At 39.3% G+C, this 27231-nt stretch overlaps 1 long non-coding RNA gene across 1 annotated transcript in view; it reads left to right on the top strand.

Annotated features, from left to right (window-relative positions):
* Positions 1-27231, top strand: part of LOC141725358 (uncharacterized) — a 108689-nt gene that overhangs the window by 13712 nt on the left and 67746 nt on the right. Inside the window, exon 2 of the long non-coding RNA XR_012577228.1 lies at positions 13809-13931. This is a non-coding gene — a long non-coding RNA (uncharacterized LOC141725358). The remainder of the gene's footprint in view (positions 1-13808; positions 13932-27231) is intronic.

Genomic DNA, 27231 nt, shown 5'->3' on the forward strand with positions numbered 1-27231 from the left:
TTGGATTGATGAGTTCCTGTTCTTTGTAGTTCTATGTGAATGTAGTATTCATTCACATATGATATTTCTTTCTGAAATTCTGGTAGTAAAATTCACTTCACAAAAAACCCCCAAAAAACCAAACTAAAATTACTCTAAACAATTAAGGGCATCTTTCAGTCTCTGCTTTTGTGCTTTAAACATGATCTTGTTCTTGTTTTAAATGTTGCAATCATATTTTAGTTATGATACATAAAAACATGTCAGAATTACCGCTTAATTTTGATATTGTTGTCTTTACCATTTAGTTTGTAGTACTCCACATTTTAACATATGTTCCATTCATTTTTGCCAGGAATTTCATTATCATTCTAAGTTGCTTTAACTGTTCTCTTTCATCAGCTAAATAGGTAGAACAGGAATTGTTTTGATGATTATGTGCATGATGTCAGCCCCTCTACAATTGTACTCAAAGTGTAAGGAAAATGAGTCCCAAGATCTTTAAGTTTGTTTAATTTCAAGTACTTTTAAGTAAGACTTTGAATAATTTGACTTCCAATTAATCATGAAGCTAATGCCAATTCTTCTGGCAGCTCATAAGCCTCCTCAAGCACATTTTCTAGAGTTTTGTCTGACCTAATTTTCCCTCATCTGAAGGGAAGAAACTGACTTTTCACCTTATTTGTCCCCATTCAACCACTCTTTTTTTTTTTAAAAAAAGGCATTCTCATTGTTCTTTTGGGTCTGTTTAATAACTGCCCAACTGTTTTCTTGATATTACTTTTTTTTCCTAAATAAATGATGAAAAGGGAAGTATTTTCAGTATGTTATTTGTTTTTGCCCATCAAAGTCACTGTGCATAGTTCATGATGTAATTGTCTGCCAAGCTTTAAGTTCTTTATGTTTTCTTAGCCCTAAGCTGTTTTTTCCTTCTACTGCCACTCTTCCTTGGACATTTAAAGAGATAGATGTCTCCCTCTCTTTTTCCTCACATTTGCATGGAACTTAGCCTATCTGCCCTCTGGGGGTTTCTTGCCCCAAAGTGCTGTAGAGGTGCTGAGGTTATTGACAGTCAGGCAGTGAGAAGATGCCTTTAGCCAAGCGTGACATTATAAACATTCAAATTCTCCTCGTGTACTTCTGTGTACAAGCACTAAGATGTACCAAACTTGTTTAAATCAGTTTAGCAACTGGACAGACTTCACAGTTGGCAGATCAGCAGTGTTTGCTTCAGTGCTACGGTGCCAGGGGGCTTGCACAGCTGGGCCCCTCCTCTCTCTCATTGCATGGAGCCTCCCATCTAAACTCAAGAACCTCAAGACACTTCCTTCAGTGTGGTTCTGTTGGCACCAGGGGATTCATGGGAGTGGATATCTCCAGCTAGAAGTTCATCTAGAGCCCTCTGACTTTGCCCTTTGCTGGTTGTATTCTTTACTTTGCATTTTTCATGGCAGTCTGCAGCCTTGATGCCAGCCAAACTTGTACTTCAGATAAAAAGTTGCCTTAAATGTGCTGTCTGCCATTGGGATTTGCTGGAAATGACAAAAATAATGCCAGGGCCTACTTCATTACCTAATTCACAGCTCCTATTTGCATGCAAATTTATATAGAAGAACACAAAACCCACAGTAGGCATTTTGCCTTAAAATTAGGGAAGAAAGAGGCATAATGTTACTAGCTGCCTGAGTGGAAACACTTTATTTTAAAATAGTATTCATTAGTTAATAAAAATTAAATGCCATTGTGATGTAGGGTAGTACAGGCTTGTGGCTCAAACAAAACCTTGGTGACTAACTGAGGAGATTTTACATGTCATACAGTGAAGTGATAGTTTGCTCTGTGTGTTGATAACTGTCTGATGATGCTGCCAGGTAGTACAAGTATATTAGAATATCTATTTTTGTCATACAAATCAGATAGGAAATAAAATGAGTGGTAAACTTTGGCAGTAGAAACAAAACTTTTGTAGCAGAGCAAGGCCTTCATCCAAAGGAGCAGAGGCAATGGGCACATGGTGAAGAAGAAGAGGTTCCCTCTGAACCCCAAAAAATCCTTTTTTTAATGTGAGGGTGACTGAGTGCTGGCACAGGTTGCCAGGGAGGTTGTGAAGTCTTTCAGACTCTAATCTTGGAGATATTAAAAAGCCATCTGGACGTGGCCCTAGGCCACGAGCTATGGGTGGCTCTGCTTGAGCAAGAGGGTTGGACAAGGTGATCTCCAGAGGTGCCATCCAACGCCAGCATTCCGTGGTCATGTGTTAAAGGAATAAATAGTGTTTAGCAGCAGCACAGTGTATGGTTCATACAGAGTTGGTGAGCTATACTGATACATTCATTCTTTTTGAAAAGCATAATTTTGTCTGATCAATAAAGGATTGTTTAATCACATAGAACAAATGCTAATTTACTTCTCTAAAATAGATGATACCCACATTGGTTTCACATATCTATTTCTGAGAATATTTTCTTGTTTGGAAGCCTTTTCAACTTTTTGTGCATCTCAGTGGAGAGTAACTGTATGATGGTTGAAAATAAGAAATGCTCAAGAGACTAAAATTTAGCACAGAAGGACATGGAGATATTCAGTTTGTTATGTTGCAGATTAGATGTAACACTGGAATTTGGATCCCTCTTGTCATAGTAACATAAACTTACTTTTACTGCTAACATTGTAGTGCCTTGCAGCCCAGGACCCTCCACTTCTCTGGTGCTCGTTGCAGATTATTATCAGAGTGTCACAGGTTAAGGATATTTCATGTCTGAATTTGTATTTTTTGCTGGTGTAGTTTTTTTCTACATTGAAACAGACATTGCAGGCACTGGACAGGATATTGTAGAGAAATACTGAAAGAGTAAGCACAGCCTTACGAAGTCATTGATGTTGTCTGGCTTCTGTGCTTCCATGAATTGTTTTGTGCACAGGTGGCTGAGTGCAAAAGATCAGTTATCCTTTGTGGAAGGGATCAGTAGGGAAGACAAGCAGTGGACTTTCCTTGTAGTTGTTGGAGTATTAGCATTCATAATGGTATTCATGAACATGATCCTTCTCAGTTCTGTATGAATAAGGCATTAAAATGCACTTGATGTGGATTTGGGGGCACAGATGAGACAGTTTGGGAAAGAGTCAGTGAGCTGCTAGAATTCAATAAAAAACAGGTACAGTGGGGACTAGGAAATGCTGTTTATAAATAGGAAGAAGAGAAAGCTTCCTATTCTTACAAGAGTGAACCCAGTATGGAGTCAGCCTGAGGGTTGTCTAAGGAGAGAAGCCCAGTCTGGATGCTTTAAGTTAACCTTTGGAGGAGTTTCTCTTTTCCAGTGGCTTACAGGTGAAATCCAGAAAAAGCAGTACCCTGTGCCACTACGTTGTAGTAGTAGCACTCGATACCAATGTTCTTTATATTCAGTGTTTATATTTTCTGTAGGATGTGTCCTTAGTGTATTTGTCCCACTCTGTCAGGAAAGACCTGAACTTTGGATCAAAATATAATATTGTGTCATATTTCAGGCATTAGGAAAACTATTTTAGTATTTATCACATTTTCTAAGTCCATTGTCTTATTCTGTGTGCTAGGTGTTGTAGGGAAAATTAATTCTACACCAGTCAAAACCAGCACATAATATAGAGGGTGTTTAATTAACACAATTTCAGTTTTGCATATTCATGCCCTTTTAATTCATCTTGTAGAAATGCTAAATCAGGATTAAATTATACCTCACTTGAACAGCTAATAGTCCTGCCAAGGTATTTTGAGTCTATATGAGGGAGAAATGTGCATAGGTGGATTAATATAAATTCGGACTATTTCAGATAATCTCACTGCTGACTTGTCAGTAATCACTTAGTTTGTTTGCATTGTACTATAGTGCTTTCTAACACAATCTAATTGTCAAATTCCCTCTCACTTTGCTTTACTGACTCCTCCAGGGTGTGCAGGTTGCTTATGCCTGACTTCATTATCACCAGCTCTTTGAAATCTTGTCAGCAATCCAGTCATCTGCTAGTAAAGGGTCTGGAGTTTCAGTTGCAGCAAGCATAAGGTATTTTCATTTTTTAGGTGCTTGCAAATCCCATTACAGCTCAATGTGTACAGTGGATTCCCTTCAGTCTGTCTCTGGATGAAAAAATGCTCGAACTTGGGAGACCACCTAGAACAGAAAGTGGCTGTTTCAGCTGCTCATCAACTGCAGTGTAAACACACACAGTGTGGCAGATTCCCTCATAAAATGTAAGAGTTATCAGGCTCTGTCCAGACACCAGCCAGACTAGACCAAAGTTTCAAGCAATTCTTCTTTTATCATTCTTTAGGGTGAAGTATTTCAGCAGATTTGTGCCCCAAGCCAAAAAAGATTTTGCAGGGCAGTCCCACCTGCTATTCACTGGGAAAACTTATTTTTAAACTGTTTCCATGAAGTATGCCTGGTATGGGATTAGACTTTACAAGCTGAATGAGGGTTCTGCTGGATACATAAGCAGTACAGTGCTTCAGTGTGTGCGCCGGAAAAGGTTCAATGCTGGGCTCTCTCCCTCCACACCTCATTTTTAAACTGTTAACTATAAGCTCTCATGGTAGCAATGCTACATCTGTACCTCAGGGGCCACTTTCAGGTGCCAGCAACCTCCTAAAATGTGCCCTTTGTGTACATTCCTTATATAGAAGTTCTCAGGCCAGAAGGGAAGTGTCATGGAAGCTTCTTGATACTATTCTTCTAGACTGTCTGCACTATGAAGGAGTTAAAATATTAAGGAGTAATTTTATGGAAAGCAAAATTCTTTTTTCAGGGATCAGATCCCTTAACAATTATGTTTTAAGTATTTCCAACTTGTCTCTGTGCTATTAGTCAATAAAGATAGATGGTTTTTATTTGAGAAATTGATTTATTTTAAAAATCAATTGCTATACAGCATATGATAATTTACAGAGAACAGACTTACTAAATTATGAACCAAATCAGAAAACGACTGTGAAATGCACTTACATTTTTATTCTTTGAGAAATACTTATTTACAGGTTTCAGAGTGATTTGCACAAAGGTTTCACAAATGGTTTCAAAAAAATAAATGCCTCTAGTATCTAGTTATTTGAAATCTTCAAAATAAGTTGATGGACTAAAAACCCAAAATGTCTAAATTGATCTTACATTTTTGTCTTTGAAAACAGTGTTTTCACTGTTTTTTCCTGCTGCAGTCCTTTGCTATTTGGTAAAAAAAATAATATTTTCGTAATATAAGTAACCCATTTTGCACATTAGTAGAGAATCTTCCCTGTATTTCTGTTTATTTTACACTCTTTTGTGGCTTTGATTTTCAGGTTGTGTTCCATGACATTTTACTATGTATATTGCCTTTGTACATTTCATATTGAGAATATAATCTGCTAAACAAACAATTATGTGAAATAATCTATAGAACTGTAATCTAAATTGTCTAGGGTTCTTGTTTGCACTTTAGAGAACACAGCAGTTTGCATTGGCAGTACTAATTCTATAGTCTGTGTCTTAAATAGTGCAGTAATGCTGATGGTATCTAAAAAGCAGGCTGGGCAGTGAATGGTGTGGTTTATGTTTTCAAGCTTATTGCTTTGTGCTCTTAATACCTTTTGCATTTTTATTAATGAGAGCTGCTACTTAATGCTGTGAGGCTCTGAAATCCATCCTAATGTAATTTGACTTAGAGAAGAAATTTTTTTTGTTTAAAAATCAGCAGACATTTTCAGTCCAGTGCCTTCCTGTGTGTGTATCACTGTCAGCTTTTTTGGCATTTCTTCAATACTGTGGCTGCAAGCAGACATTGCCTGTTTGCAAAAATATGAATTTCTTCTGGAGTTGCTCTTTTTTTAGTATAGGTTGAAGTTATGTAAGGTCTAAGACTTCACAGTTGTACCACTTTGCTGAAAGAATGGTATTATTCAAGTACTGAACCTGTACCTTATATTCTTACAATCTGAAAGCCTTCTCTCAATTCCAGGCAAAACATGGATGTGGTATCACAGCCATTCAAACTTGGGTGGCCCTTAGGATTTCAGGTATTGTTTGGGCAAGTGCTGAAAGTACTGGGGCATATTCCAGAGGGCTCTGTGACATAAAATCCTAAGTGTTAGAAAAATGTAATGGAAAATTGTAATGTAATAAGGTGCTCATATGTATATCTGGAGTTCTGTATGTATACATCTGGAACTCTGCTCTCTGGAATAAACACAGCTGCATTTATTTGAATGTGTGAAACATTTTTATACACAGGAGAATAAATCTTGTGTTGCACACTCAAATACACTAGAGTATTTTCATTGGCTGTGTATCACTGTTGTGAACTTTCTCTTTTTCTTTTTTTGGAAATTATGTAAGAATTACTTTAATATTTGTCCTCTGATTTCAAGTTCAGAATTTATTAAATCAAAATCCAGGTAATTTAGTTAAATTCCTATCCAAGCAGTTGTTCTAGGCCACAGAGAATAGCATTGTCTTTATAGAATCCCAGAAACTATTTTCACTTACTCATAGATTTCACCACTGCCACGCATGTGAGGGAAAATACTGCAGTGGCAAAGTTCTACTTGAGATCTAACCTTAAAAAACCAAAACTTTAACAATTCAGTGTGATATAAATTTTAATCTGTTTTGATCAGAGCAGAGTTGCAGATGTTACATCTGCCTCTGTGCCCCTCTTACTCATTTTACAACAGTATTACAACAAATTTGCTGTTGCTTTGGAAGAACAGTGCAGAGGAGGGGTTAGCTGTGTATTAGGAGTGAGTATTAGATCATGTGGGTGAGTTTTATCTGCACTTCCTTCTGCTCAGAGCTCTTTGTTCTGAGGTCAGGCAGGAAGGCCAAGGATGAGTGCCCCTCTTTCCTGCCAGACAGAAACATGGAGACAGGATGAGCGTCCCCACAGGGACCGAGTGCAGATGGGGGTCTGTTGCCACTGCATAGGAAGCAGCTGGTGACAACAGTTCTCTCAAGAACTACTTAACAAAAAGGAGTAGTACTCGTTAAACCTCTTCAGGATTTCACACATTAAGAGGGAATACAGAAGACACCAGAGAACCCAGTCTACACATTTATTTTCTAGGTGACAGCCTGAATCACATTTCCTAAATGTGGCTGTGGAACCATGATGAAAGAAAAATAAATCAACTCTATCCTTTAAATAGATGAAAACTTCCGAAGCATAACCCAGTGCTGTGTCCTGCCTGAAAACAGACGCATGTATTAGAAGCCAATGTGTTGTGTAGTGGATATAAGGGAAGTATGCTTTTTTCCCAAAACCTCTTCCTTTCCTCTCTTGGAAAATTAATGTAACAGCCCATATGCAGGCAGGTGACTTTCTGCTCCACTGATGCTGTTTTCTCACAGCACTGGGACAGCAGAATGATGATGAGTGATTGGGACAGAACTGATATTTCGAGGTACTGACATAAATGGTTTGCTCAAAGGTAGCCAGTTTAATCTGAGGGAAGGGAGAGAACTGGGTGAAAAATACTTTGCTATCAAGTCTTCACTTTATTAAAAATATGTGTATTGGATTGGTACCTTGACACTCTTACTTTCTCACATTAAAAGAAATATGTGTATCTGTATGGCATGAATATGAGAAGAGATCAAAAGGTCTGAAGAACTGAAAATTCTGAAGTAAAACGAGAGACCATTCACAGAAATGTGTAAGGTGGAGCTTTTGGCTTGAAAGAACATAATGTTTTCTCTTGGACAGGATGTTCTTCCATAAAGCTTGTATTAGCTCTCTGGGACGTATTAGAAGCACTCAGGTGCCATGTGTGCCATTAGGTCTGAGTTAGGCGGGAGGAGATTCTGCAGCACAGCATACATAGCAGTGAGTGATGTGTTTAGTGGACCATGACTAATAGGGGGGGAAAAAAGGAATATATACCAAATCCATATTTGTTGCAATCATTGGATGACTAAACTGGTATTCCACTGTCCTTAGAGAAGGAAATTCCTCCATCCCTTAGGGACTGTCTGTAATTTATCCAGCCTCCTTTTTTTTTTTTTATGGTCCCCCAAACTTCTTTATGAGGCTGGAATATGAACATTTCCTTGCTGCATTTGTCAGAGGAAAGCACTTTACCTTTTCAGACTTTTCTTTTACAGAAATAGTTTGCAAGCTGTTCAGATAATGATCCCTATTTTTTGAGGCTAACCCCAATTACAGATCAACTTACAAGTGTCTCTAACAAAATTGAGGGAGATTTTTCTAAAATTCATTTACTCATTATTGTCGTGCTAAGGTAGAGACTTTCTTGAAAAGATTGTGATTTATTCTACGGCCTTTGAATTATAGTCTGCGCTAGCTGTGATTTTAATTCTGAAGCTACTCAGGATTTAAAATCACATCTGCCAATCTACTTTTCCCTGTAGTTTTGGTACATATTGTTATGGTATTTGAGAATATCTAAGTATAGATTTTGAGCAGAATGTCTAATGTAAACCAAGTGAATATATGTTTGTATTAAAATCTCTAGAAACCATTGTTGACTAGATCTGGAATTAATTATTAGGGTACAATAATCATTTTTTTTAGAATCAGTGTTGTCCCTATCAGGGTCACATAAAGTATTAAAAATTGTTCTGTATATGTTGGCTTAGAAACAAAGTTTACTTTTTGTTCTCTACTTGCATTTGTCTTGGGCTTCCTACTTAAAGAAGAACTGGCAAAAAGGTAGTTGTCTGGAAAGCTGCCATCTAAGATTACCTTATTTTGCACTGTTTCTGTTAATTTCAGTTGTGTCCTCAAAATACACTCTGGTGGTGCTAATAGCAAGAAAGAAAGCTATTAACTGTCCTTGTACTGGTCTCATTTATGTTGCAGTTATAAATGATGCCAATAGAGGCAAAATGCTTGCATTTAGAGTTGCATTTTACCTTGTACATGCATCAGAAAGAAAAAAAATAGTCTTTTTCCTCCCATTAGCAATTGGCTAACATATTTTTTGCTTTGGTTGGGTTCTTCTGTGTCCCATAATGTGCAAGAGAATAGCTTTTTCGTGCTCATTGGGTAAGATCTATAACTGATTTAAATCTGAGACATATACATTTAGTTCCTGAATATCTAGCCCATTGTGTGATACTCAGGGAAAAATATTCTTGGAGGATTTAGGGCAACATTAGCTGCAAATACAGGAAATGTTTCAGAAAGATCACTCTTGTCAGCTTTTAAAATAGCATAGAATGGTTTGGGTTGAAAGAAACCTTAAAGGCCATTGAGTTCCAAACTTCCCGTGCCATGGGCTGGGACACCTTCCACTAAACAAGTTGCTCAGGGCCCCATACAACCTGGTCTTAAAAAACTTGCTGGGATGGGACATTGACAACTTCCCTGGGCAGCCTATTCTAGTGCTTCACCACTCTCACAGGGAAGAATTTCTTCCTTCCATCTAATCTAAATTGACCCTTTTTGAGTTTAGAGCCATTACCCTTCCATCATTACCTCCCTGTGCAAAAGTTCTTTCTCTGCCTTTCTTGTAGGCTCCCTTTAGGGAATGGAAGGCTGCTTTATAGCAATCGCCCTGGAGTCTTCTCTTCTCCAGAGATGAGATGAACACCCAGGTCTCTCAATGTGTTTGCATAGGAGAGGTGCTCCAGCCCTCTTATCAGTTTGGTGGCCTCCTCTGCACCTGCTCTAACAGGTCCATGGCTGTGTTCTGCTGGGGACCCCAGAGCTGGATGCAGTACTGCAGGTGGGGTCACCCCAGAGCAGCGTAGAGGGGCAGAGTCCCATCCCTTTCCCTGCTGGCCACACTTGTTTGGATGCAGCCCAGGACACCTTTGGCTTTCTGAGCTGTGAGCGCTCACTGCCAAGTTGTATTCAGTTTTTCATCACCAGTATCCCCAAGCCTTTTTCCTCAGGGCTGTTCCCAACCCCTTCACATCTCAGCCTGAATCCATGTTTGGAATTGCCCTGACCCAGATGCAGAACTTTGTACTCCATTCTGTTGACCTTCTTGATGTTCCCATGGGCCTCAGGCTTATCTTAGGATCACCTGGATGACATCCCTTGCCACTGCACCACTTCCCTGCACCACTGCTCTTGGTGCTGTCTTGCAAACTGGCCAAGGATGCACTCAGTCCCTCTGTCTGTGTTCCTGACAATGATGTTAAATATAGACATCTTTGTTACTGGTCCCAGTATGGACTCTTGAAGGATGCCACTTGTCCATTGGAATGGTGAATCATTGTCTGCTCCTTTGAATGCAACCAATGCTTGTGGAAAAGCCACTTCAAATGGAGACATCTTGTATCCTTTCCTTGTATTGTTTGAATATGCAGGGTTCATCAGTATTTATCACTCTGTGATTCTCAAAGTGGTAAGAGAAAATGAGTTTCAGAATTATGGACAGACAGATGTGGTATAATTGTTGAGGTGATGTTCTCCTTTTTTGTGTTCAGTAAGAGCAAGTGGAGATCTAACATGCTTGGCTCTTCTGCAGGCTGGAAAGGTTGAAAGGTCAGACCACTCTTTTCCCAGTGCTTTTTCAGTGTTTTCACCTGAGGAAGCAGGGGAATGTGCAGTGCTGTGAGTCCTCAGGGTGTAAAGCGCCTTGGCACTGGCTGGATAGGCTGACTGTGTGTATGGAAGCACACACTTAGCAACTACTCAGGGGAGAGTGGAAAGCACCCCAGTCCCTCAGACAGCTTCACACAAGTGTGTGCAGTGTCCCCATAAGCTCTTTTTACAACTCCATATGGCAAATGAATACCACAGATTATAGTACCTGGGAGCCATCAAAGCATTTTAACTAGGCCCTCTTTTTGTAATAGACTAAATGGTTTCCTGATAAATTTCAATTGCTTTGTCTGTAGGTAGCATCACATACCAGTGTATCTCTAAAATGTTATTTCCTTAATGCCAGGAGTAGCTTAATACAAGATTATTGTATATCATAAAGCTAACTCTGGCATTTGATCACACTTCACATTTAGTAGTAAAACATGATGGAAGACATGAAAAAGCAATCTGTTGAATTTTTGTATTTACTTTGACAGACTTTTTTTGGCGTGAGAAGCTTTATAGGAATTTCAAGGCAAAGCTCTTTGCATATAAACAGTGAGTGGCTGGTCCTCATGCACCCTGAGTACCTTTTTAGTTCTCCAGAGTATTTAAGTGCAACATGTCCTCTAGAAGCCTTAAAAGTGGAAATTTAAAAATTTGCATTTGACTTCTGTTACTGAACTTATATTGACAAACAGGGCAAATAATAGGATTTCATTTTACTGATGAATTAGGTGAAGTTTAAAATGTTTTGATTTGAGTAATTTCCAACATACCTTGATTTTTGCTTGTATTAGAAAATAGAATTTGTTAGAATGGATGTCTTTAATGTCTAAATTGACATGGTAAATGTTTATTTTTGTGCTACTTATTAAATATCAAAAAACTGATTCTTTTTCATCAAAATAGGTTATAATCTTTTTCAGATCTCTGAGTTGTAGGGATGCCAGGCAGTGGGAAATTTCTTCAGTCATGAACATGGCTCCAGATAAGTGGGAGAAAGGGAAGGAAGAAGGAGGAGAGGGGTTGCTGTGTCAGCTAAAAAAGCTCTGCACTTTGACTTTTCCAAAGACACTCTAGAAATCAGCAGCAGATCTAGCAATAGAATGCAATTATATTGCTTCCCAGTCTCAATACTGCCCTTTGCCCTTCCTTACTCCACTCACAGTACATCTTTTGCTTGGAAATAGGTTAATGTTTGTGTTCATACAGTGGATTAATTTTTCTTTTGCAAAATTATTCCTGTTCCATTTAGTATTTTAATGTAACCTATTTGGGTCCCATTTTATTCATATCGTAATTGTTCATAGTGTGGTGTGATTTTGAATAGGACTAAAATAAATGCTATTTTATCAGTGTATACATTTTTGTAGCGTAGTTTGTGAGACCAGCAGGCAACAATTACTCTGCCTTGGCCTAGCCTCCATTTAAAGAAAGAAAAAAAGAAATTATTTTCTATCTCATTTCCTTTCTCTTTTTCTATCCCACTGAACTTGTTTCACTTATTAATGTTTGCAATATGCAAATATTTTGTGCATATAAAAGGAAATTTGTAGCTGTTATGCATTGGCTAATGCCACAAAAAGACATTGAGAACAAAAGCTTAACAGGAATCTGTGAATCCAGCAAGAAAAGGAACAATTAATGGAAGTTGGTAAACTCAATTAGCCAGTATAGTTGAATTTGGCTTAAAGCATCTAATTCAACATACTCACCTGCTGGAAGAGCTCAGTTGAACTAGAAGCATGATCAGAAAAAACATGTGTAGGTCAGCAAACTAGCTGCAATAGGATTAAATATTAAATCCAGGATTTCTTTTTAGTCTCTCTTAAAAAAAAAAAAATCAGATCTATGAAAGGAGAAGAAAGTCATGTCCACAAAAAGCTTGAGTTGATTATTTTTTCTGACTCTGTGAAGAAGGCTCCTGTGGAGAAATCCTTGGTCATGGAACACTGAGTGAGAAATATCTTGGAAGAGAGGTTCAGATGTCACACTGTGAAACAATGCTTAGCATGGTAGTGTTTTAGACTGTGCGGTTTGGGCTCAGCGTCTGATGAACAATTCTTGCTGTAAAATGGAAAGTGCTAAATGAGTTGTGCTCAGGGCACCGGGTTGAAGTTGGCAGCAGTACTTGCTCATGGCAACCTTCTGTTGGCCTGCTCTTAACAAGGAGCTGCTCCACTGGAGCAGCTGTTCTGGACATGCTTTGTGTGGCATCTCCAGCTCCTGTGGACTAACAGTGTCTCTAACTATAGTGATAGGTTAAGGGTGTAAGCCAGGCTGCAGCTCACAGCACAGAGTCAGGAAGAAATTTGGTTTGGAGGAAGGTCTTACACTATTGTGTCCTGTAGAGTTGATTACTTCTTCCTCTCAAATGTCTGGTCCTGGTCATAGCTGCAGGGCAGTACTGGAGCAGGCCATGGATATGATCCAGTTTAGTAGTTCTATAGTCCTACTGAGAATAGGCTGATGCACTGGGAGCAACCTACTGTAATGTAGTTTTTATATTATTCCCAATTTCATAACACTATTCTTTGTACTTGAAACACTGATTTTTTTAGCACTATTCAAACAAAGCCCAACTAAAATGCAGAGGGGCTCAACAGCATTATGAACAGAGGTTGCTGTACATGAGGGAGTTCGGTCAGATTCTTAAATTCTAAACCTGTATTGATTAACTTTATGGCACGTACTTGTGCTCTGAGCTCTTGAAAACTAACTCTCCAGAAATGAAGTTCTTTGTAGTGATAGAAATTCTTCAATCCTTCAGCATAATCAAGACTGAATCTACTGTAATACTTCACTTACTTCTCAAAGCAGATTTTTCTTTTCAAGTGATGCAACCTTCTCTTGATGTCTGTGCAGCAACCGCTCTTCTACTAATGACCCGTTTACCTGTTCCTGGTGCTGCCTTCACACTTGTTCTCATCTAACCTCACCAACCTCTATTCTGACTCCAAGTTTTTTTCAGGCTTAGCTGTTACGTCAAAATCCAGAAATTATCATTGAAGTCTTGCACAAATTGCAAAGTGGGGATTAAAAACTATATCCCATATCTGAAAAGGTGTTTAGAGTATATAGAGTGTCTGTCCTCCTTAGAAGCTGTAAATTCATGTGTACACTTGGTGGTTGGACCTACAGGCCTCCAAATCTGTTCTGCAGGGGCTTGGGAAGTCAGGAGCATTGAGGTGAAAGAGAGACAGTGCAGGTTTCTTTCTGGATCTCATTAAGAAAGTCTCAACAACAAAAAAAGTCATAATAACTCCTTTAATGACATAGAAGAACACGAATATAAATAACAAATAAATCTTGCATCCTTGCAGATACTGGGTGCTCCACATCTGTGCAACATCAGCTGGAGTCCAGATGCCTTTTCCCCTGGTGCATTGCACAGAGCAGACCCAACCCTGGCTGTGAAGAGATCCTCTCTCTTTTGGTCCTTCAAGGTAAAATGTAATTTCATTAAAAGAAAACAGCTGTATTCCTGAGGGAGGCTATCATGAGAAGTTCTTGCCACACTTTCAGATAAGGCAAGACCTCCCAGGCAGGATAATTGCTGATACCAACTGGGAGCTACCTGCAGGCTCCTCTGTTTCTGTCAGCGGAGTGAGTTTGTCCTGCAGCCAAGGAATCTGAGCAGCAGTGCACAGACCCACACACATCAGGTTAACTGTTCTGTGGGTTGCTGACTCCACAGAACGTGGGCAGTTTCTCAGTAAGCACCAAAATAAAGACCTAGACTGAGAATCAAAAAAAGGAAACGTTACATCGTGGGTTCTAGGGGTTTTTTTTGATGGTCCAGTTGCTCAGTAGTAAGCCCATGAATTCTCTGTGACAGCTCACAACTTTTCAGTGCCAGCTTGTGAGTTGACAGTGGCAGGGGAGAGGACTGATACCCAGTCCTTGACAGGCCTGCAACTACAACTGACTTTCCTGTCTCTAGGCTGCAGTGTTATCTGCAGGATTTATGATTATCCTGTACTTCTGTCTTCTGATAATTGCAGGAGTATTTGTGTCTGCTGCTGTCCTTTTGGTTTCCCCTGTATTTCATTTCTTGATGCTTCATGAGACTCTAGGAGATTCTAACTTTTATCTCAGTGTTAAAATTTCTGTAGACAGCAATCTAAAATGGCAGGGAGAAAGATGGCTCAAACTGCGAGTTCTCACTGTGTACCTGTAGGAGTAACCATGGAAGAGTAACACTACTTGTAAATGAATGCAGAACATGAAGTTATATCCTCTGAGAGAAACCTTTGAGACTGCTTATTCCTTAATTTATGACAGTACAGCATGGCAGAAAGGGCTCCACTTTATTTGTATATGAAAAAAAGGGGATCTGAGACCGTTTTAGATAAGGTGAGGTCACTTATTTTCAGTAACTCAGATAAGTAGAGGAGTATCAAAGTACATGCTGCCTGGCAAAGATTGCACATTCTTATATTATTGAGGAGACAGTTGTGACTCCATCTTGTCAGCCTTAGTTGAAAATGCCTTTAAAGAGCAAATATGTCTGTGTTTAATGTGGTTTTCCATTGTTAGACTTGACATACAAACAATGAAATGAGAGGGTTGTTAAATATAACTCCGTGCTTGGAATACCATGCTTATGCAAGAAACCACACCAAACTGAGGGAAGTAAAAAAAATCACAAGTATTAGTGGGAGACAAGTGTGCTTTGGGGTTGCCAGGCAAAGCATACAGGGGTAATAAAACAAAATGGATTTTGGAAAAGGAAAAAAGGCAGAGTTGCAACTCAGAATCTATTCTCTTGTTTCCCTCACCTCTCATTTTAGGAGTAGAACAATGTAACATTCACATCTGAAATGCTTCACAGATGTTCTGCTGGTGAAATGGGATGGGCATGTGTCAAGAGTAAAATCCATGTTCTATTTATGCTCTGATTGCTGTTTGTTTTAAAGGCTTTCTGTGGGCTTTAAGAAAGCAACAAGACTTACCTCCAAATTAAGGTATTTCAAAAATTTTGTATAAGCACAATGATGTCTAATTAGGAATGGAAGTGCCCTAAATGTGCTTGTTTTGCTACAGCACAGAAAACCCACCACAAACACTTACCTAGCTGTTGGGGACTTTAGGAAGACCACTTTCCATCTCTTCTCTCGGCTGTGTACTTAGAAATTGTAACTTTCCCTTTTTATACAAGTGTGGTTTTGTCATCCTAATTTCACCTCTGCAATAAAGGTCCTTCTAAGCAGGTACAGCCCTGTGCTGTGGGAATAGTGCTTGTAGATCAGCTCTCAGTGAGTCTTTTCCCAGCTGTTCCCAAAGCTGTGGAGCTGTAGTGATGCATTGGGGGAAGGTTACCTAACCCCAGCTCTTCTGGATTTTATCCATGAGACAAGTGGTAACAATTTGCTGTACAGGTCTGTGTTTCAGGCTTCCATTTTGAAAAGAAGTTGAACCAAGGTGTTCTTGCAATACAGAGCCCTGACACATTTGTGTATGGGCACAGAAGCCCCCTTCAGTGAAGTTTCACAGACTACATGCAAGTCATCATGCAGCTTTAACTGTGCATGAGAAAGATGCAAGCCGTTTATCTTGTTTCCCCCTACATAAAAAGCTGTTATTCTTACCTCATTAGTATTATCTTGACAATGAATAGCTGCACCATTCTGGCTTTTAAGGTGCTTTCCTCAAATTTCTCTTGTTATGTGTGCATAGAGGAACAGGTCTACTGTGAAGTTTCTGAGAAGAAATCCACCAGCTGCAAAGCATTATACTGTTAACTGCTTTTAACTATTTATTTAGCAGCATTTAATTGGTAGAAAACAACTTCTCTGATTGCACTTAACAATAATGAAACACTTACTGGATTCCCTCTAATAACATTTTAAATAGGGAAGAAACCACTGCCCACACATATTCTAATCAGAAGCTTCCATCGAGCTTAATTAAATCACATAAATGAGAGTCCTATTGTTCTTATCCTACTCAGCCTCCCATTTCTCAAGTACCAGAAGAGCTCAGTTTTAAACAATCTTTTGCAAGTTAATAAATCCAGGCTGTGATGAATAGAGTTGAGAGAAGTGTCAGAGATTTTTAGAGGCACTGTCCTGGCAGTAAATTATTTTCCTTAGTGGCTGCGTAAGATGATGTGTGGTGAATTCATTTGTCTGCAGGCACTGAATGGTACCAAAACCCAGTTGTTCCATTCCATTTGTTTTACATTATGCCATGACTTCTCAGGAGGAGGGATGTTGTACCCCTTCTTTCCCCTGAAACAGATGGGGTATGGAGAAATTTGTGAAGGAAACAGCCATTGCACATGGGTAGTGGGTCTCCACTTTATTTAGTTCTGTTCTCCATTTTATTTAGCTTCTGTAATGTTGTGAGAGAAATAATGAGGAATTTGTTTCCTTTGAGTGCTATGCATTAGAGAAAAGGAGAAATGACATGAGGTTTTACTGGTTTTTGAAAAGCATCTGCCATGTGGAGAAGAATAAAAGGGTTAGAAACGCTTCCAGGGTAGGAAGCTCTATTCCAGAGCTTCACTTTTGTGCCCTTGCAGACCTGGAATACCTTGTATTACAGAAAAAGGGGCACAGCTTGTTTTGTGGAATCAGGTGTTCTGGTTAAGGCCTATACTTTCTAGCAAAATTTAGAGATTTTTCCCTCTGCAACCTTTCATCTGAGCTGAGTGGGAGACACGGCCATGCACTAACGATATTAGGGAGAGAAATTTTGTCACTGACCTTCCTATTTTTCTTTTTGCATGAGTTCTCCTGCTTTATACTCATGACTTTATCTTTCTGAGCCAAGTAATAAACTGCACAGCTCTCTGTTACTAAACAAATGTGGAAAGCAGACCTCATGATGCAAGGTGTATAAAGAACACAGAGTTGACAGCTATACACACAACTGTAGTGCTTCATTACCACACCAGAAAGGGTACCTAGAAATAATGGAATATTAATTTTCTTCTAGCTTTGTCCTGGTAAAGAAGAATTATTGGGGATAGAAGAAAAACATCTAGTTCAACATTAATGCTTCAGTTTGAGTAGATTGCTGGGAGTCTTCTCCTGTTTGGTTTTGATTATATTCAAGAATGGAGACTCCACAAACTCTCTAGGTAACCTGTTTCAGTCATCAACCACCTTTGCAGTAATAAAGGTTCTGCTGTATTTAAGCTTAATTATGTGGATTTGCATTTGTGCCCATTGCCTCATGTCCTGTTACTGGGCCCCGTGGAGCAGAGTCTGGCTCTGTCTTCTTTATTGTCTCACATCAGATATTTGTATGTATTGATGAGATTACCCCTGAGTCTTACCCCTTACCCCTGCTCTCCACACTAAACAATCCTGGGTCTCTTCTTGTGTGTCAGATCCCCCCTGTCCTTTAACCACCTCCACAACACTTTTCTGGACTGATTCCCATCTCTGTCCAGGGAGCCCAGAACTGGACCAGCCCTCCAGACGTAGGCTCACCAAGGGCTGAGTAGTCTCTAAATCCGTGATGACTTGTCTCAATTTTCTTCTTGTTCATAGCATATTTCAAAATAGTTTATAGGATTACTTGCTTCATCACCTTTCTGGGCACTGAGGTGTGGCTGCCAGTCTATAGCTCCTCCCATCCTGCTGCTTGCCTTTCTTGAAGAGAACAGTGATGATTGCTTTGTGCCAGTCCTCAGGAACATTCCCCGAGTTGCCATGACCTTTCAAAGATAATTGAGAATGACTTTGATAAATGGGTGGAAGTAGGAACACAAATCTAGCTGCTGTGGTTGTGAGCTGCCTATCTATCTGCTTACCTCGAATTTAAATCAGCCATTTCAAACCTAACCACTTAGATTTTGGAAGAAATACAGCTTTTATACTCACTTTTCAAGATATGTTATTAATTTATGTCAAACCTTGAAGTGGTAGAGTTTGATTCTGCCTCTAAGATTGAATTCTTGCTGGTACTGATCAGTATTGCCTTCAGTGGCATTATGAAAATAAGAATATGTTGGATGGGACAGCTGTTTATTTGATTATAATTATTCACTGTAGAAGTTTCAGATTCTCTGGCAACAAGCAAAACCAACCATCTATTTCTCTCTGTGCAGTTGTATAAACACAGAATATGTTCATCCTCTGTGAAAAGAGTGATGTAATGAAAATCCCATCTGTGGTATTAATGCTTAGCAGCTGAGATCTTTTTGTGCATAAATAAAAGTTCACGTGCCCATCCACAATATCTGATATTTTTGATACCTGGTTCTTTCCATGCACCATGGGAATCCATTTAGGAGACACAGTTGTAGCCCAGTCAACAACACATTATGTTTGTAACTTTAAATGGCTGATTTTCCCCCCTAAAAATGCCACCTTGCCCTGCCTAGGCTGGTATAGAACTAAACAAGAGTATAGGAGAGTTCTCTTTTTCTTCTCATACAAGCTTTTAAGCCCATGATATGTAATTAGAAACTTATACATTGCATTTGGGAGTGTTAAGCATCTACAACTTCAGATAACACTTCTTGTTTTTAAAATACCTTAGAACCAAACCTGAAGACCTCTGATTTGATAGGAAGCCAAAATATTTAAAATTAGTAGCATTTCAGCAGCTTTTTGTTTAAACTTTATTGTGTCTCATTTCCTAAGTTGTGGACTTAACTTAGAAATGCTTTATTCATTACAGAGCATGGCAGGTTGAACATGAATCAGCAGTGCCCTGGCAGCCAGGAGGGCCAACCCTGTCCTGGGGGGCATCAGGTACAGCATTGCCAGCTGGGCAAGGAAGGGGATTGTCCTGCTCTGCTCTGGGGCAGCCTCACCTCGAGTGCTGTGTGCAGGTTTGGGCACTGCAGTGTAAGAAAAATAGCAAACTCTCAGGGAGTGTCCATAGGAGGGCCACAAGGAGGAAGGGCCTTGAGGAGAAGCCCATGAGGAGTGGCTGAGGTCATTTGGTCTGTTCAGCCTGGAGGAGATTGAGGGGACATTGCACTGTACAGCTTCCTCGTGAAGGGAAGAGGAGGGGCAAACACTGGTCTCTGCTCTGTGATAACCGGTGATAGGACCTGAGGGAATGGCCTGAACTTGTGTCAGGGGAGGTTTAGGTTATACACCAGGTTCTTCACCCAGAGGGTGGTTGGGCACTGGAAGAGGCTCCCAGGGAAGTGGTCACAGCACCAAGCTTGATAGAATTCAAGAAATGTTTGGACAACCATGTCTCAGCCTCAGATCTCATGCTTTAGGTGTCTGTGTTTTACAAAATTGCTTCTCTAGAATCAGAGTCATAGGATATCCAGAGTTGGAAGAGACTCACAACTCCCAGCTCTGCACAGGGCAACCCCAGGATCACACCATGTCCCTGTGAGATGCTTCTTCAATTCTCTCTTGACTACCATTTAAATCTGAAAATGCTGCTCTGTTTTCACTTACTTTGGCCAAAATACCTTCTTTTCCGTGTACTTTTGTATGAAGAACAGCTATGGGGTGCATTTCTGTGTCTTGGATTTAGCATAAACAATATTAGCATAATTTTATTGATTTCAGTTATCTCATATTCCTTAGAGTTAACTTTTGGATACTCCTGTGATTTTATTCAAATTTCTATTAAAAGTGAGCAAAGAAAGATTTATTGGAATTTCTGATATCATCCAGCCTGAGACTCTTAAGAAAATTCATCAAGTTATTTTCTGAGCCCAAACAGTGATATGAATATCTTAAAAATGGTTGAGACTGAAAACTCGAAATTCCTGTAGATGAGATTTTTCTCCCACAAGGTTTTTCTCTATGAGGCTGTGAAACTGCTCTAATTTCTGTTTTAAAGAAGCTGTAATTTCAAATGTTTGAATTACCTTTTATCATGAACAAATATTCACAAAAAATTTCTGTCAAGTGCAGCTTGTGTGCATAGTGGTCAGGCTGGGCAAGCTCTGCTGATAGTCAGCTTATTATCAAATGAAATAAATCTCCTGACATCTCATGTGCAAGTAATGTGCATTCAAGAACTGCTGAAATAAAGCAGTGAAGCATGGGGTGTACAAAAGTGAAGTTTAAGCCAAAGCTATAATGGATGATATGGTTTTGGATGGATGAATGAAACTGTATCTTCTGGGCTTGCTACACCAAAGAATGGATGAACTTGAGGATAACAGGAAAGTAGGTATGTTACAGGGATGAAAACTATGAGGGGTAAGCTGCAAGAAAAAAAAAGTACCTGTTTGAGTACAGTGGATATGAAGGTGCTGAAGTCATGATCCAGGTGGTGTGAGGTTTGATGATCTGGGATGGAGCGTGTTGGGTAGCAAACTGCCCCTTGCAGCCTGCAGTGAGGCAAGCCAGGGTGAGTGTTGCCACTGCACATCTCCCTTTGTTGTCAGACTGGTTAAAAAGCTGGTGAGTTGTAGCAGGGGGCTGGATTTTCATGTTTGGTGTTCATATGCTTCTTGCTGAATACAAGTGAGTCAATTGGCCCTACTTGATCAGAGGGGGATGGACAAGACACCCTCAAGGTACCTTCCCATCCAAACCATTTTGTGATTCTGAGAACAATAGATTTCACAAGGTCAAAAAAAAGATGTTACAATAAGAACTCTGCTGCACATGAGTCTGCTGAAGAATTGCAGCCTTACCTGTAAATCTGAAATTTCATTTTCAGATGCTATGTGGAATGACTGTCTATGGTGTATCAAGAATCATATTCTGGGATGTCTCTGGAATGAGACCACAGTTAATCACCACCAGCTAGTGGCAAGATGGTACCTTTTTTCTCAGTCAAAATAGATGTGATCTAGGCAGGAACTGATGGTATACAAGATAGCAACATTGTGCAGAAAGTACTGAGTGGTTAATGTGCTGTTGATAAACTATGTAGCCTAATGCCCAGGGCATCAGATTACATTATTAATGCTGCACTGAAAGGAATATCTAAGGGCTTTTGTGGTTTATGAAGTAAACTGTTTTCACATGGTAGTAAATACAAGATGGTGATGCAGGCAAATATAGTCATGAAATGGCAATAAAGAAGATTTGAAAATGCCAATGCATTTTTAAATAAAATGAAAAGTGAAATTCAGCTGAAATTTACTCATTTTGAGAGGCCTATATTTTCTTTTTCATACCAAGTAAAGCTTTGATCAGAACTGTGCCTGGCTATGAGATAAGGAGACTACTGCCCCAGCTGATCAGTCCCTTGTGGCTTTCTGTATTGGAAGAACCAACCCTTTTAGAGTGATGTCACCTGCAGAAATTCATAGGTAGATTGCAGCTGTTAGTCTCTGCCCGCATGGGACAAAGGGCATACTTTTCCCCAGGAAATGAGAGCTACCACTTATTCCTTTTGCCTGCTAATCAAAACCCTTTTAAGCAAAGAAAAGGAGGATAAAACACAGACATGAACATTTTCTGTCCTGTTTCTGTGGTCTAGGTAAGAATTTGATAATAGTCCAAATATTTTCTCTGAGAAGGATTTAATGATAGAAGCTTATTTGCTTTGATTGTCTCTGAGCATTTCTGAGCACTGTTTGAATCTTCTGTTGGAAGATTCAGAGAAAACTATTTTTACTGGTTTTGTAAAACTTCTTTTCTAGAAATAAAAAGGAATTATCTTTATAGTAGAGAGAGCTATTCTTTTATCCCTAAACTCTGGTGCTAGGGTTTCTGTGTATGAAGCCAAAGGATTTTTGGAACAAATTCAGACTTGCTCCTTTGAGTGTCTTTGGTGTCATTCACACAGATTTTTCCTTCTAAAGCATCAGAACTGTCTTGATTTGTGAAGGAACCACTTTAAAGGTGACTGTGTCTTTATCACTCTGTTAATTTTTATTTTTTTGATCAAAGATAAAAAACAATAAGTAAAATAAATTCCTTGACTTCAATTGGACTTGAAACTCAAAACTCCCCAAACGTGTCTGGAAAGAAAAGTATCATCAGTTTACTTACCTTGGAGGCCATTCCTGAAAGATACTTTTATTTGTAAGGGAAAGAACTTTATACTCTAGTGCTCTGAAAACATTCATATTTTGCTACTTAATGTTTAACCTCCCAGTGTTCTAAGATGTCTAAAAAGTTTGAAATGCATTTCAAGAAGGAATCTTGGAAAGTATTTTAAATATGCTAATTATTCAGGAGCTAGATTAATAGTAGAATTTTCAAGGAAAATTTCTTTCTAAGGTGCTATTCTTTTACACGCACTTTATTCCTTTACTCGTGGACCATTTATGCTACATACTTTCTCTACTTAGTAACAGCAATCTCTTATTTTCTTGCCTTATTTTTTTTCCCAATGTTGACTCAAGATACCAATCTTTCTTACTACAGAACGGATAGCCACTTCCTAGGTCTTGTTTTACTTGAAAGGATTCCAGAACAAGCTGTTAGAATGATATTCCTGGGGATACAAAAAAAGGCAGCAGCTCACTGGCCTAGAGAGTTTATGTTTTCCCTGCCCCTCCATACAGCGCAACTCCTCCTTTGTATCAATCTGCCAATTTTCTTTGTGCACCTGTAAACTTGTTCAAAGGATCTCAGCTACTCATAAACCATTTTGTATCTCTGTATCATGTGGTAGAACAGGAAGGGAACCAGACTTCTGCTGTAGGTACTGAGAGAAAGTGACTGAACCTGTGCAAGAGGCGCTGCTGCTACCTGGTTCTGTCACAGAGATTTGAGCTGATGGGGGCAGGACCTTGAATCCACTTAACTTGCCTTTCTGGGCCAGTATATGCTTTCAGACGAGGCACAGGTCTGCCAGACATCAGACTCTTGTCTGGCATATTACTCATGAAAGGAAAGATACAAAATCCAGGTAGAGATTACTGTGGAGCAGTCCTGCTGGAAAATACAAGAAACTGTAATAAAATCCAGTAGGTGCATTTAGTAAGACAGTTTCAAACAATGGCCAAGCACTTCTATTTCTGTTATGTTGGTCTATATGCCTCTTTAGAGTCTTAGTTTCTTAACAGTGCCAGATGCTTAATGTTTGCTTGTTAAAACTAGAAAATCCACTGTGCAGCTGTCCCAAGTACCCTGCTCATTCCTGTTCTTTCTTTCTGTTTGGCTGGCTGCTTACCACAAGGTAAAGGAAGCCATCAGTATTAAATGCAATGAATGGCATCACTGCTTGGTTTCTATAACTGCTTTTACAGCAGACAAGAAACCAAGGGAGGAAAAGTACTTTGGCACATGGTTTGATCAGCATTTTGAGCTCTTATGCTCTGTGCTTAATTCTGGCAGTTTGCCTTGAGACGCTGAATAAAACTCTCTGCATATTAAAAGGTAATATTAACCAATAATTTTTTTCAGTAAAAAAGAACCTATGGAAATAATAGGGTAAGGCAAGATGTTCACTACCTCTTGTCTGCTTCCCTTTTTTTTCCTTCTCACTTTCCCATTGGGTGTGGTCAGACAGTGAGGGTAAACAACAGCTGTTTCTTCCAAGGAAGAGCTGGGTGACATTTCTTACTGTGTAAGTACTCCAAGCATCACGTTCCTTGGGCATGCTGTTGTAACAGCAAAACAGTAGATTTTTATGCATTTGGAAACTTTGTTCCATTGAAAGAACTTTTTAGGCTAAAAGAATGCTGAGAGATCTTTCCTGATCCTGATAGTTGTATCCAGGGCAGAGTGGCCCCATGTGGTATCTCTTACACCAGGTACGCCTTTCAGCAGTGGACTCATCTATGATAAAGGAAATATTTCCAGGTTTTCATTATGGTTCAAAATATCTCATATTTCCTGACAAGGGGCAGGAGAGGGAGTTAGGAGAAAGAGGACAAAAGGGAAAAGACGTCAAATAACAATTTCTTGTGAGATTAAACTTGTTCTCTCTTTAATTTATCAGCTCTCATTGACCGCTTAATTTTGTGATTAATCAAAAGAACAAACTTTTATTACAGCATTTTGTCAGCATACTCAGAAAACATAATGAGAGATACAATAAGTGTTCCTGGAAAAGGCAGGGAGCTATCAGGAGAATATTTATATTTAGGGATAGTGATTTTAACTGACATGGAATGTAACAAATTGTGAACCTTTAGACAGTTTATGTGTCAGCTGTCCTCTTTTCCCCCCTCTCTTGTATGATTGGCTGATGGTGCTATAAAATGCCTGCTTTGGAAGAAGAAGAGCCTCCCAAGGTTTTCTCAATTCCTCCTTTGTGAACACAGTGACTTGGGTATGTCACTGTCATGTACTGAGTATATATGTGTACTCACCTTGCTTGACCTCCTCAGTTTCCTGTGTTTTAAATCCGTCCTGTTGTGTTGGATCTCATTCCAAACCAACAATGACTAATAAATGTTTATACAACACTGTTAATTTACTTATTGGCAGAATACTTTGTTTTCTTATAGCCAGCAGTTAAGGTGTGAGAACACTACCTCATCAGTTTTGGAGATTTTCAGATGCATGATTTTCATGGGACTGGTATGTCTATAAATCTTCTTTCTTTCTTACATCCAGCTAATTGGATTGGAAGTACCCTGGCAAGAATTGTTTTTTTTCAGAGAAGACAAAATTCTCCACATCTCCTTTGCTAGAGAACTTTTTCACTTCCTCAAAAAGAATTTGTGTGAAGTGGGAGCTGTGCTTCAAGATGCAGGAAGCAGGTATTTTTATTTCTAGTAGGACACTCATAATCCCTTTCCAACCCACAGGGTAGTTTTCAGCTAGTTAATTAGGTCTTGGATAAACTTGTCTCTCTTATCTGTCATCTAGAAAAATGCAGAGAATGCTAAATCTCATGCAATGACAGAAGTACCTCCACCATCCTTAATGAATACTGTGGATCTGGGAGCAAAATGTTCTTCCATTGCCATCAAGCATTCCTGTCATTATTCTTTACACATACTATTCAGGAACTATTGATTATGCTTGCTATTCAGGAAATTTCCACAGCTGTTAAATGGGCCTTAACCAGAAATGCCCTGTAGGATTTGTGCTTGGTGCAAGAGAAAGATTAGGGGCTGGATACATCAGTTATCTCATTTAAATGTAATTCAGATTTCAGAGATGAATTCCCTATACAGTTCACAGAGGGATTAAGTCTGAAAAAGAAGAAAAGGAATTCTGAACTCCTTTACTGTATACCTGAGGCAGACAGTCTGAATAGCACTTCTAATGCAGTTTAGTATCTAAATGTTGCCTGCTTCCAGAAGAGCTTGAAGATTGATCTAGTGTACAAAACTGGCTAGCCGTCAATTAGTGGAAGCTGTGGTAGTGAACTTCCAAATTGTAATGGCCACTTTTTTTCATCACACTAAAAAACCTTGATGTTTGTCTTCAGGTTCTGTTGTTCAGAGTGAGCTTGCAGTGGTTTTTAGAAAAATGACTCTGTCATCACTCCATTCCATGCAGGTCATGCCAGGTCTGCATTACAATTGTGTCCAAGCTGAAACCAGAAGCAGTGTTCAACTGAATAAAGTTGCTCTGAAAAAACGTTTTGTGGATTTTGCTTAGTCTTCTGCTATCTCTTTTTTGATGTCCCTCAACTCATCTGCCATCAGCTGGACTCATGGCTCCTAAGACCTATAGAACTCATGATGATAAACATCCAATAGCATCTTCCACGTGTTGCTTTACTGCTATCTAAAACCTGGAGTGCATTTTTGAAGCAGATGGTTAATGGGATACTGGAAGATTTGAGTGAGAGTATTGTTTCCTTTATCCCTTTTTAAAGTCCTAGAATCCAATTAGACATTGTGTGGCTGCAAAATAATTACAGAGTGAATGCTGTTAGCTGGAATACTTCACATCATGCAATTTCTCCCCCCCAAATGCTGTGCAGCTGTTCTAAAAGAGCACTGAGCTGTGTGGGAACATGGAGATTAGCTTGTGCCAAAATACAGTCAGACACAGCTGTAGTAGAGAAAGATGGGCTTAGAACTAAGATGCTTATAGACTTACCTTTTGCTGCTAGATTATATTCTGCTGTGCTTTCATTAATGAGATATTTCAACACATAAATAGCTGTTGAGGACTCTAGGTTAATTGCAAATTAATTCATTAACTCCTACACATTTTGGGAAAAAAACCCCCTCAAAATTGAACATGAAGAAACAAAACCCCTAAATTTGAAGCTTAATACAACACTGCACATATATAGCAGCAGCTCCTGGGAAGCATAATGGAGCCAAAATATGGCCAGTGCTGTAAATGTTGAAACAGTCTCTTTGTCTTAAGGCACATAAACTGCAGACAGAACTTGGTATGTTTGTCCTGGCTTTTGGTCCAGGCAGTTGTTTGCAAACCATGCCTCTGCAGTCAGAGCAGATGTGGCAGTAAAGCTGTAATCCAGCAAACCTTGCTCTATTCTTCTTTCCACTCTTTGTAACAGAAAGGTAGAGGATTTGGCCCAGGAAGAAGTACTTCAGAGCTTGGACCGTATGCTGAGAGAGGAAACACTGAAGGTGTTGGATGGACAGCATTGGACTTTTGTTATTCTCGCTGCCTATTGTATTCTGTTTGAATCCTGTTGTATTCCTTTTAAAGAAATTGGAATGGATGTACCATGGCAAGAATTTTTTTTCAGGAAAGAGAAAATTCTCAAGACTCCACAATGGGAGAGAATTCTAGAGACTGCCCCTGGGAGGGGCAGAGAGTATTGGACAGCCACATCTTCAATGTCATAAAATTTCTTAATGGCAAAAGGAAACTGAGTGGAGGTTGTTGCAACCAGAATAATCACTGGTTCTAAGCCTGGAAAGAAGACAGGACTAAAAAGATAAAATTAAAGGGGAAAAGTAGTGTTTCAGTATTTTTTAGGTCTTGGTGTTTCTCATCCATGCCCTCCCCTCTCCTAATT

The sequence above is a fragment of the Zonotrichia albicollis genome, chromosome 1 (genome assembly GCF_047830755.1).
Source record: "Zonotrichia albicollis isolate bZonAlb1 chromosome 1, bZonAlb1.hap1, whole genome shotgun sequence".
Lineage (NCBI taxonomy): Eukaryota > Metazoa > Chordata > Aves > Passeriformes > Passerellidae > Zonotrichia > Zonotrichia albicollis.